The 13,318-nt window shown below is 38.8% G+C and overlaps 1 protein-coding gene across 3 annotated transcripts in view; it reads left to right on the top strand.

Moving 5' to 3' along the window:
* The window catches only part of pigg (phosphatidylinositol glycan anchor biosynthesis class G), a 182,196-nt gene that overhangs the window by 129,491 nt on the left and 39,387 nt on the right, over positions 1-13,318 (top strand). The window lies entirely within an intron of this gene.

Raw genomic sequence — 13,318 nt, 5'->3', positions numbered from 1 at the left:
GCCATAATCACTTGAATCATGAAATTAATTTGACTGAAAAATAGAGAATCTGCAAAAGATTATAAACTAATGCAATGCTTATAATTACTATATATTGTCCATAACTACCAAGCTGTCCGTGCTGGTGAAAAGTTTGGACACATCTTCTCATTTATTGTTTTTTCTTTATTTCCATGATTATTTACATTGTAGATTCTCACTGAAGGCATCAAACCTATGGATGAACACATATGGAATTATGTAGTAAACAAAAATTGTGAAAGTAGTCAAAACATGTTTTATATTTTAGAATATTTATAATAGCCACCCTTTGCTTTGATTGCACAATATATATGCATGTTTGTGTTTCTGTTTCCATGGTTTTTGCTGGTCTGGAGCAGAAACACACAAGAGAAGTAGGAAAAGCGGAGAAGAATCTCTAAGCAGCAGTACATACTCTCACACTGAGCTGAAATTAAACAAGTGCATAGATATTTGTTAAATATGAACTGAAATTCTTAGTTTTTAAAATCTTTAGGTTTTCGGGCACCGGCTGATCACTTTCCCCTTTTCTAGGGAGCTGTGAAATATTACTTTCAGTCTGTTTCTAAACACAAGGAGAGACAATAGTTTCAAAGAGAGAGGGTCACATGCATTAATATGAGGAGGTAATGTGTCCTCATTCTCTGCTAAGGATGCCGTTAGTCAGACTGTTGTTTCCTGCTAACTGGAAATTCTCTTACGCCTTTAAATAAACTATCGTAGTGAAGATCATGACAACTTTATATCAAACAGAGGCTTCACCTTCGGGGTCTTCATCATTCTGTCAGCATACATAACATACACAACCGTTCAAAAGTTTAGGGTCACTTAGAAATGTCCTTATTTTTGAAAGAAAAGCAGTTTTTTCAGTGAAGATGACATTAAATGAATCAGAAATACAACACATTAATCCTTTGGAGCACAGTGTGGGTCAGGAGATTCCCATTTTCAATTGGATTTGGGTCACTTTTGACCTATGTTGTGCGTCAAAGGGTTAACAATAGACATTGTTAATGTTATAAATGACTATTCTAGCAGGAAACGGCTGATTTTTAATGGAATATTTCCATGGGGGTACAGAGGAACATTTCCAGCAACCATCACTCCTGTGTTCTAATGCTACATTGTGTTAGCTAATGGTGTTGAATAGCTAATAGATGATTATAAAACCTTTGTGCAGTTATGTTAGCACATGAATGAAAGTGTGAGTCTTCATGGAAAACATGAAATTGCCTGAGTGAGCCCAAACTTTTGTACGATAGTCTATATTATGTGTTCAGTGGATCCACTGCCAAATCTTGAATAGCTGAATGTAATGGATAAACTAATGGAATAATTTGGTAAATCTAATAAATTCATGGTGTAAATTGTTAGCCAAATGCCATGGTAAGATTATTTTGAAGGAATTGTCAAACAGGAATGGGAAGAGTTTTTTTTATACAACATAGTAGTAGAAATACTAACTCAGCAGTTCAGTTACAGAAAAACATTTTTGTAATCAAATTTTATCTAATCCAAAGTTTGAACTACTGTCCACCAGTCCCAGGTCAGTTTCTAATTGTTTCATAAGAACACATTTGGGACGTGACGATGGAGGAATACTTAAACTCATCAGCTAATATGCTGGAAACCACTGCTCTGCATTCCAGCTGGATTCAGGCATGCTTGTCTCTTAATTGTTTCATATTGGCTTTGCTGCAGCTGCACACCATCATCACAGTTACAGTTAATTCTGAGTGTTGTTTGTTTGCGTTTTGAACTTCTCCAGTCTGAATCCTCTCCGTGGGTGGGACAGTGAAGGTGCACAAAAATATTCTGGTAATTGGTTTGCTCATGGCAACAAGCGGAGTTGCTTACAGGGTATCAAAGATGCATGTAAACAGCTTAACCTGCATAAGACCTCAACTGGAGAGAGGCCAGTAGCTGGTTGCTGTATGTGTGTGAAAGCAGCCAAAAACTACAGCTCCCCTCAGCGTGAGGCCTCTGCACTGTACTGAGCAATGAGGTTCGTGGCTGGGCAACAGCTGCCCTGCTGATAGAGCCATAACTAAAAGTACTATTTTAATGTGCAAATGTAGACGAACCTGCCTCTGTTGTTTAAATGGTATTAACAGAAATGCAGGGATTTATCTGGAGCTGCAGTCTTGTGTTTAACGAAATCCCTATTTTATGTAGAAAAATGTTTTAAATTTGTTAGCAAAAACTGAAGAATAAAGAAAGGAGAGTGCAGTGGGTGACAGATACAAGATTAATGTTCTTAATAATCTTTGATCCTACTTTTGATTATGCAGTGTTTAACATTTAAAGTTTCTGATTAAAAAGTTCTATCCTTCCTATTTATAGGAAGGATAGGGCACCTATTCCTTAAATATTGCGAAATTCACAGCAGAAACGTTGTTTTGGCACATCTGTTCGGTGAGTTTATCAGACAACATTGTAATTATGAAATCTGTATTTTAGCTGCAGAGAAACAGCTTTGAAAAGACTCTGAAGTGACTCCTGGTTGATATGTTATTTAAATGGACTGTTATAATATTTCATACTATTAAATACAACTGAAACATGTAAATGAGAACAACTTAAAAAGAAATTCTGTTACACTAACATCGAGTATAAGTGAGCACAGAGATAGCAGGAGTGAAGGAAGCAAATGTAAACAGCAGCTAAGTTCAAGTTTAACTGAAGCACAACAGGCAACATGAAAGCACAGTTTTATCAAATGGATCTCAGAGTTTCCACCGTTTCTGGATGTTCCTCAGTGTTACAGTTTCCACAGAGCTTCGACCTGTGGACATAAAGTCAAAGCTATTGGTAGCGTTAGCCACATTAGTCACACAACATGCTGAGGATTTTCTTGTTGTTGTGCTGACATGGCCATCAAAAATAAGGAGTCAACTGGATCTTCAGTTTGTCAGATGCTGGGAGTACATGAGCAGTGTTGGGTTCACTCTTTTTCTACAGTTGTTGGTTTTATTAGTTCCTCAGTTCCTGCTTAAAAACCATAAAAACTCTGTCTGCCTTGTAAAGGTGGGAGGTTCACTCATTGAGGAGGGGACTAGAGGAATGGCAATATTAAGTTTCTTCTTATCCTCACAACCTTTGTTTCAAACATTCACGTTTCACGACAATCAAAGCTTAACAAAATTTACTTTTTACCATATGTGACCTTTAAAGAAGACAGAAAAAAATCTGTTTGTTGACTTACCTTGGAATTCTGTCTGTAGCTTTTGGGGGGAAGAGGGATCCAAGTTTGTTTTAGCAACAAAAGAAATTATTAATAATCAGTGACACAGCCAGTTCACAAGGAGCTGCTAAAACAGGTAGATTCCATTACTTTCAGTGAAATCTTGGCATCAAGTAAGCTGGGAGACACTCTCATATGTGACACTGGTTCCTAAAGTTCAGACGAGGTAATGGGACAGAAATGGTTGGACTATCTTGCTGTGGGTGAAGGACATCAGAGTAGGTGACACTGGAGGTAATAGAGGCTCTAATTGGCTCCACTTTATCAGTAAAATCAGATAAAAACATTTCACATCAGCGTCACTTTCAGCTGGAGCACAAGCAGAGGCTGGATTTACCAGCTGCTCAACAGTCTGGAAAAAAAAAGGATTATGTCGATGGGCAGAAACAAGATCTGAAAAATGGTGTGTTGGTACATCCTTATCCCACCACAGTGTTCCAGTGTAAAATAAGTGTTTTCATATTCTAGTAATGTAAGCCAGACTTTTTCCTTCTCTGCTCTGCTCTGCTTTCTAATGTTCCCTTTTAAAGCTTTGAATGCTGCTGTTTGTTCAAAGCTGCATTCTTTCTAATGACCTCACCATAAGAGATGTAATTAAATTCAGTGAACTTAACCAGTTGAAAATTAAAGGATTATTGGGATATTCATATTTTCTACTGTTGGCAAGAACCTCACATACAGCAGCGAAGGAACGTCAATACAGTCATCAAAAGCTACATTCGAGAGCCTCAGTAACATTCTGGTTACTATCTGTGTGTCCACAAGGGTACATATTAGGGCTGCAGCTATCGATTATTTAAGAAATCAGGTATTCTGTCGATTATTCTGCTGATTAATTGAATAATTGAATTTTGCGCTTGGTGTTACAGCATTAAAAACTGAAATGAGAACACTGTGCAACAGAAATAACCATCCTGGTGGAACACGGGAGTATTGTACATATATAGTATAGTACAGGTGTATTTTACATATATAGTATAGTACAGGTGTCTTGTCCATATATAGTACAGTACAGGTGTATTGTACATATATAGTATAGTACAAGTTAGGGCTGGGCGATATGGCCAAAAAATAAAATCTCGATTTTTTTTTTTTTTAGTCATCTTGGACGATTACGATTTTAATTGATTTTTGTTGTTTTTTTGCGGTCTGTTTGCTATGGCTAGTGCTAGCCATGCTGCACTCTCGTAGCTGCGGGCACTCTTCCCATTATTTAGGATGCCTCTGTCAGGGGTGCTGAAAGAGGTTAGTTGTGCTGCTACTTTTCGTTTTCACAGTACTTTTGCAAACCTTGCACATGACTGTAGTTTGCTCTGTCAGTCTTGTCAAAGCCGAACCATTTCCATATAATCGATGTAACATGAGGCCCTTTTCTCGCGACCAACTCTTCGTCTGCTGTTGTGTCCGCCATGACGGGGTTTTGGCGGAAGGAGATGAGAGGCGGAAGCAAACGCCAGTGCCAAGTCATGAAAGGCAGAAGAAGAATCTGTATTGTTATATATTTAAGCTCGCCTCGATTTTACGATTTGGCAAGTTTTCAAATCGTCAGGCTTTAAAAAGGCGAATTAATCGAATTAATTTGATTTATCACCCAACCCTAGTACAGGTGTATTGCACATATATAGTATAGTACAGGTGTATTTGTACATATATAGTATAGTACAGGTGTATTGTACACAGGGCTGGGCGATATGACAATAGATATCGTCTGGACGATAGAAAATGTCTATCGTTTTATGTGAAGATCCTATCGTTTATATCGCAGTGTCGCAAAACACGCTTTACGGCAGTATTTTACGTCACCGACGTGCCTTACAGCAAGCCCAGGCACGCGGCAGTGTTGTCAACTTAGCGACTTTCTCGCTAAATCTAGTGACTTTCCAAAGCGTCCTACCGACTTTTTTTTTGTCAAAAGCGACTAGCGACAAATCTAGCGACTTTTTGTGCCGTTTTGGAGACTGACAGGAAAACTCGGATCATTCTGCAGTTACTGTGCTCAACAAGCAGCAGGTGCTGCTGTGAGCTCCTCTCCATCCCAAAGCACAGGCTGTCAGTCCAGTAACCCCGCAGCAGTCCCAGTGTCTGATTAGAGGAGACCCACATCACTCCGCGGCCAGACGACAGATGAATTGCGCATACACAAAGTCACTACAGATCCCATCCAGACTTATGAAGCGGAATATAAATGAAAATGTTTTCTTCACTGTCATACTAAATTAAACCACAGCATGTAGCCTCTAGTTCAAAAACATATTTTGGGTGTTTTATACTCACTTTTTGGTCTCTTCCGCAACGTTATTCCTCTCTCCTACAACGTTGATTACAATTACATGCAAAATGGGAAATATGCAAATTAGGAGATGACGTAATTTAGCGACTTTTAGGACAGCCAATAGCGACTTTCCTTACTGAGGAGTTGGTAACACTGGCACGCGGCTAAAACATAAACAGCTATGGAGGAAGACGATGGAATTGACTCAGAAGAACAATCTAAACAACAAGATGATGAACAACCAGCTCAAACCGACGAGCTTGTACCTAAAAGAGGGGGAACTTCTGTCATATGGCAGTGGTTTGGATTTAAAAAGACCGACAAGGATAAGACTACCGTACTTTGTAAGATATGCCGCTGCCTGGTCCCATTCATTCATTGAATTTATCAAAAATATGCTATATCGTGATGTATATCGTATCGGGATATAAAATAAGCTATATCGGGATATAAAATTTTGGTCATATTGCCCAGCTCTAATTGTACATATATAGTATAGTACAGGTGTATTGTACATATATAGTATAGTACAGAGGTATTTAATTAAACTAAAGCCATTAGAACCCCACATGTATTTAGTTTGTGATGCAGAAATCACATAAATATGTTTTTATGTTTGGTTTGTTTAAACTGCAGCTACTGTAGCTGAACACAAATAAGAAAACTGATCAGTTTATTAGTATTTATTACAGAGAATATTCAATCAGCAACTTTAGTTTCACTTTGATTTGGCCACAGATTAAAGTGATTTCCTTCATTATGAGTCAGTGTCAGACCTACATGCACTTCAATAAAATATCATGTTTGATTAGATGAAGTCTGATAGTTTTATTGTGCATCTGTCTGTTATCAATAATCAGCTGCATTGATCAGTAAAATATATACATTGACGCACACGTTCAATGGTTTTCTACCAGCTTTCCTGTCTTACTTCATTTCCAGTAGCAGCTTTTTACCATTATAAATGTTTATGTTCCTCATTGTTCTCCATTAAAACAACCTGTTGGTGATTGTTTCCTTTTGTGCGGAAAACGAGTCAAACAATCATTAAAAGCTTCTGTTTGTGTGACAAGATTCAAGCAGAAAATCTGAATTAAATAAAGCGGAAAACCACCTTCATACCTGTTAACTCTGACTGAGGGTTTAGTTTTTGTTGAGCCGACTTAAACAAAGGAAGTCTGACTTTGTTAAACTGCCTTCATAGTTCAGCCTCTGATCTATTTTCTAGTTTTTAGTAAACACTAGAAATGCTGCATCAGTTAAATAGAAGCATGCCGTCAAATTTACAATCCTCTTATAATTTGTTGATTACAGGTCCTGGTCCGTATAGGATGAAGTCTGGGTCTGGACTTAGACCGTGGTCCCCCAGTTAGTGACCTAGGGTCTTGTAGGTAGTGGATTAAACGAAACCTCAATCCAGAGAATTTCACCTCGAGAAATTTTCGGAATTACTCGAATAACTCAAGGAGTCGTTTCAGCCCTAGTACAGATAATGGTAATTTCTGTCATTCATGCAAGTCTGCAGAGGTCAGACCTCTATATAGACTGTCTTTGCTGCTTACTATTAAAACACAGAGCAAAGTCCTAAAATCTCCAGATGTCCCATGAGGTCAACAGACCTTAAGAACAATTTCAACTATTTCTGTCACAAAGCCCCATCACTTTCAGTACTAATAGGTCTACACTTGTGTATCTGCTTTCAAAGTCTGCATCAGTCATTCAGAAACCAGGAACTGACCTTTAATTCAACGTCTCTGGTTCAATTCCAGTTAAGGACCTGTACTGCTCATCACTTTTTGGCCATGTTTCCCTTTCAGCCTTTTCACTTGACTGTCTAGTAAATGCAAAAATGCCTGAAAAGTATTATTTAAAAATCACTAACACCGAAACCCCTGAGTTGTGTGGTTTATGCATATCCAGTAAGTTCAAAATTGCAGCTCTAAATGTTACTTTCGGAAAGCCGAAATTAGAGTGCCTATATAATGAGAGTGGCGACAACTGGGGATTTGAAGCCATTTTGTTTCCATTCACTCAATATGGGATGCGCAGCGCGAGGTGCACATTCACGAAAACTATGGATTGTTTACTGATTTCAAGACATGTTTTGGACAAAATAATTTACTGGCTTGTTTTGTCTGGATGTCCAAGGTTGGATTATGGCCGTTTTGTGGAATATTTTCATCTGTGACTAGTTTTGAGCCTTCAAAGGTGAGTTGTGCTGTTTATGTTTATTTGCTGTTTGTTGGACAAATGTGTTTATATTACCCGCTGTGGTAATCACATCTGAAAGTGGTTTATACCGGCGGATTCATGAGAATCTAAGCTTTCCATGGGTGTATAATGTTTCTATCATCGAGCTTGCAGCTTCGGTCAATTTAGTAAAATAAGTTTTCCCATCCGCCTGTGCGGTGCTGCAGCTGTAAGCATATGGCTAACAGCATCCTCATGCTAACGGCGGCTAACAGCCCAGAAACAGGTGAACAACACGGAGCCTGTTCGGGTCATATGAGGCTGATAAGTGACTGCAGGTTGGACGGAAAACAGAAAATAGGAAACAGAAAACTGTCAGCTGTTTGTTGAATTGGAAATCATGTGAATGAACAGGGAGGCTGTTGTCGAAGCTCAGATGGGCCGCTGAAGTTTAACGGGTTACCCCGTATTTCATGCAAATTTTTTGGACCCGTCATGTCGCCACTCTCATTATATAGGCACTCTAGCCGAAATCTATTCGCAGCGCCTCCATTGATCAGTTTCACTCGTGATCCTAAAGTGCAACGATAAAGGCCGGCAGTAAATTGCATTTAGACAGACAATGTAAATTGATCTGTCCACAAACAGCCGGTAATGGGAGGCGATGGCGCTGTGGTTTTACCCTCTGAATAGCCAAATCACCAGGACGCTGCTCAGACCGGCCATCAGTTTCAAATGCAAACACTGACGATGAACGCTGCCGCCTCTGGAGGCCGCTGCAGAGGCTGAACTATGAATACTCTAATACAGTAAATCCAGCTTGTAAACATCACACAGTGCCTTCCAGCCACATGAGCTTCTTTCTTGTTGTCATTACTCATAAATGTGATCCTTTCCATAGAAACCCCACCTGTAGGCTGCACTCAAGAGGTGTAGTGTCAAATGAAGCTAAAATAGTCGGAGCTCATTTACGATTCACTCTGCAGCATCAGCAGCTCGACCAGGACTCAAGTCCTGGAAATGGACTTTAATCAATAGCAGCTCTGCAGGTTTCCCTTGACACCATCGAATTATTTAAAGAAATTTTATTGTTTTTCGTCCATTTAATTATTGTACATCTCCAAAAGCCAGAGTTTTTCCAGCTTAGAGGAGTTTTTGACACCCTAAAAAGGTTCTAGACAATCATAAGCACCAAAATGATAAGACTCTAAAAGCATGTATTTTAATCAGTTTTGTTAATTGATTTATTTATAGTTGTATTTGCTCTAGTATAAACACATTTTTAGTCATTAAATGTGTTAATTTCTGTCAAATAATTAAACACAGATTCATTACCTTTTCCTGTCATGTTTCCTAGTCCCATTCTGAGTCATGAAAAACCTTGAAACTGACTAAACATGGCACATCATGGCTTTATTTTCATCATTTACACTTTCTTTAACAACTCTGGTGTTCTCACATAATTACAAGCAGCGAAAAGCACATTCACATCATCCTATTTTCACTGTGTCCTTGATTTTAAAGACACTGCTAGGCTCTTTGAAATTATATTGTAGAATTACCTGTGGAGAGCTTGAAAGGCGTTGATTTTTTTTCCATCTTGCTGCTTTGTGAGCTCAAAATTGAATATTACCATTTACTGAAATTCAGTGAAGTTAAAGTTGGAGTCTGTAATTCTAATCCAATACACTTTCCTTTTTATCAGATTCAGTGAATATCTCATCACGGTCTGCTAGCTGTCAGTTGTCTTTACACTGGAAAAGATGTGGTGTTTGTACATGTCTCAGCCTCTATAAATGGTAGGAAAACAAAGTGACACAAAGTAGGAGTCAACCAATTGTCATTTTATTTTTTTGAGATTAGATAAAGATATAAATTATTTTTAAAATGCACTGCTTTGGCTCTGATACAATCTTTATTGATCCCACAGTGGGGAAATTTTTGAGTAAACCATGAGTAAAGCATAAAGAAAGATACTTCAACAGAGTTTTGTGTTGGGCATTGTGTTCTTTCATTTTTTTTTATCTGCAAAAGCATATCTATTGCAAATATTAGTCTCCTTACATTATTACTAATTCATATCCATACTGGCCCTGTAAAGCTACATCAGTCGACCCCTTGTTTAAACTGATCTATTAGAGCCTATTACCAATCTAGTGTGTCCTAGAGCAAAAAACAGTAGGCCAAAATTGTTTATCAGTGTGAATAGTTGGCGTATTTAAATGATAGCGTATGCTAGATACACTGTCCCTGTGCAAATGTGCAAGAGCTCCAACATCTAAATATGGTAACTTCACATAGACATAAACTATTTTTACCCGGAATCATGTACTTTTGCCTGTAGGAACAGCATTTTTTTCCTTTCGCTGCAGGATGTCTAGTAGTTGATGATGAAACCAACTCCCAACTCATGGGCCAGAGCCTAACACTTGTTGGTGTTTAAATGTTAAAGTTCTTCAAAAAAAATCACCAAGAGAAGTCAGCAATCAAAGGCAGCAGGGTATATTTTGGCGACAAAAAACACAGGAGCATGATGATTTATACCCCCAAGAAAAACCCAAGATGCTGAGCTGTGCAACGTCTTTTATACTGTGAGAGTTGGTCATTTTTCCACGCCAATAGGGCGTGATGATAGGAGGAACAGTTTTGACACCGTTATACTTTTCTAAATCTGCTGGTCAGACCTTGACATCAGGTTATCATGTTTCACCACTAGATCACCCCCTACAGAGGACATTTGGTTATCATTAGGTCATGTTTCACAGAGAACATGCCCAGACATGTTCAGACTTTGCCTCAGTCTCCTATACACTTATCCCTGTTATTTTGTGACAGATTTCCTGCATAATATATATGCATATGCACATATATGTTAGGTTTCTTATACATGTCTTTAAAGTTGTATTTTCTTAAATGTCGACCATTATGTTCTGAGTGCTCCATATATCATTTTCTGAAAAGCATGTGACTTGTCTTTTTACCGAAAATACATGCTTTAATTTTTAATTCTTCCAGCTGTGTGTGTGTGTGTGTGTGTGTGTGTGTGTGTGTGTGTGTGTGTGTAATTATAGGGGTTGTGGGGACCAGATGTCCCCACAAAGATAGGAATATCCAAACAAACGTCATTTGTGGGGACCTCAGTTGGGTCCCCATGAGGGGAAACAGTGTTTTCTTGGCCATGTTGTTGTTACTGAAAAAAGTAAAAGTGCAAAAACGTTTCTTTAGGGTTAGGCATTGTTTTGGTCTGGGTTAAGGTTAGGGTTAGGGTAAGGGTTAGGGGTTAGATATGAATGGAAGTCCATGGTAAGTCCCCACAAGAATAGGAATACACTGCGGTGTATGTGTGTGTGTGTGTGTGTGTGTGTGTGTGTGTGTGTCCTCCACAGACACACAATACCATCAAAACATCAGTGATTACTAGAACCTTCATTGTTATGTATTTCATATACATGGCTTAACTCTATTCTTCAGTTTGATAGCATTTGCCATAGCTGTGTCATATTTTACTTTTAGTATATTGCACCCAAAAATACCACACTACGTAGTCCAGTCACACAAAGATCTTTTTCTTCACTTTGGTCATTTCTGTTTTGATTGTCACTTTCCCAACCACACACTTTAAATACATGACATCCAGCTGAAGCAGAGTTAAGCTTCTTTATCACTTAATTCATTTTTCTAAACCTGTAGATTAGACATGACATAAGATGTGCCACATGTCGTCTCCTCTGAGAGGAATAAGTCGCTGGCAGGATTTCGCAGAGTGACTCTTCAGCCCGTTAACCCACCTGAGAGGCTGCGCATGAATGTTTTAGCAGCTCTTTGAGGAAGTGCTTGGTGATAAATGTGAGCCGCTTTGAAAGAGCAGCTCTGTTAGCTGAAGAGCTTAAGCGTTCTGTTGATGCACAGATTGTGCTGCGTATTTCTTTACATTACTCCTGCTGCCTTTCATCTGACTTGCTATGACATGACGAGGCATCAGACGCTCCAGCTTCATCCCTCTTCATCTGGCGACTTTGTCAGTCACTGCTGTACAGATGAGTCCATTAGGGAAGTTTGAATGCATCATCTCAGCCTCTTACATTAAAAACAAAGAGGAATGTTGTTACTATCAGCTAAACTGTCCATTAGAGTCTGGAGGCCTAATTATTGGTTCAACTTTGGCCTGCTGTTCTTGATGTTGTCCAGTCTGCCGGCAGTTTTCGACTGCAGCTATCGATCGAGATGATATAATGGACATTTTCAAGTGTGTTGATAAGTGGTTTATGTTACTGGACTGTACTGTGGATTTCACCAGCTGTTTGCATATCCTTCACAAGTTGTGTGTGATTTATTAAGGCGTATTGTACGATTTAAACGTCAGTCATGAATTAGCTGATGAAATAATGTGTGAACTGGTGATGTCCAATAAAATAATGTACTACTTTAAAAGGACAGCATCTCAGACTTTAACATAACTATCAAAATATTAAGTTCCTCAGATTAATCTGATAATTAATTGATCTGTAACACTTTCAAAAGTATCTGTATGATATAATGTACACACGTGGACAAAATTGTTGGTACCCCTCAGTTAAAGAAGGAAAAACCCACAATTCTCACTGAAATCACTTGAAACTCACAAAAGTAACAATAAATACAAATTTATTGAAAATTAAATAATCAAAAACAGCCATTACTTTTGAATTGAACAAACTAATGAAACAGGCCTGGACAAAAATGATGGTACCTCTATAAAAGATTGAAAACTATTTGACCAGAGTGACATGATTAACTCAGGTGTGTCATTTAATTGACATCACAGGTGTTTCCAAACTCATAATCAGTCAATCTGCCTATTTAAAGGGAGACAAGTAGTCACCCTGCTGTTTGGTGAAAAGGTGTGTACCACACTGAACATGGACAACAGAAAGCGAAGGAGAGAATTGTCCCAGGACATCCGAAAAAAAATTATAGACAAACATCTTAAAGGTAAAGGCTATAAGACCATCTCTAAACAGCTTGAAGTTCCTGTGACAACAGTGGCTCATATTATTCAGAAGTTCAAGACCCACGGGACAGTAGCCAACCTCCCTGGATGTGGCCGCAAGAGGAAAATTGATGACAAATTGAAGAGACGGATCGTTGGAATTGTATCCAAAGAGCCCAGAGCAACCTCCAAAGAAATTAAAGGTGAACTCCAAGGCCAAGGTACATCAGTGTCAGATCGCACCATTCGTCGTTGTTTGAGCCAAAGTGGACTTCATGGGAGACGACCAAGGAGGACACCACTGCTGAAAAAAACTCATAAAAAAGCCAGACTGGAATTTGCAAAAATGCATGTTGACAAGCCACAAAGCTTCTGGGAGAATGTCCTTTGGACAGATGAGACCAAACTGGAGCTTTTTGGTAAGGCACATCAACTCTATGTTCATAGACTCAAAAACCAAGCATACGAAGAAAAGAACACTGTCCCTACGGTGAAACATGGAGGAGGCTCAGTAATGTTTTGGGGCTGCTTTGCTGCATCTGGCACAGGGTGTCTTGAAAGTGTGCAAGGTACGATGAAATCTGAAGACTATCAAGGCATTCTGGAGAGAAATGTGCTGCCT

The sequence above is a fragment of the Acanthochromis polyacanthus genome, chromosome 10 (assembly GCF_021347895.1).
Source record: "Acanthochromis polyacanthus isolate Apoly-LR-REF ecotype Palm Island chromosome 10, KAUST_Apoly_ChrSc, whole genome shotgun sequence".
NCBI lineage: Eukaryota > Metazoa > Chordata > Actinopteri > Pomacentridae > Acanthochromis > Acanthochromis polyacanthus.
Note: the sequence above shows the minus strand (reverse complement) of the source record. Positions and strands in the feature narration are given on the sequence as shown.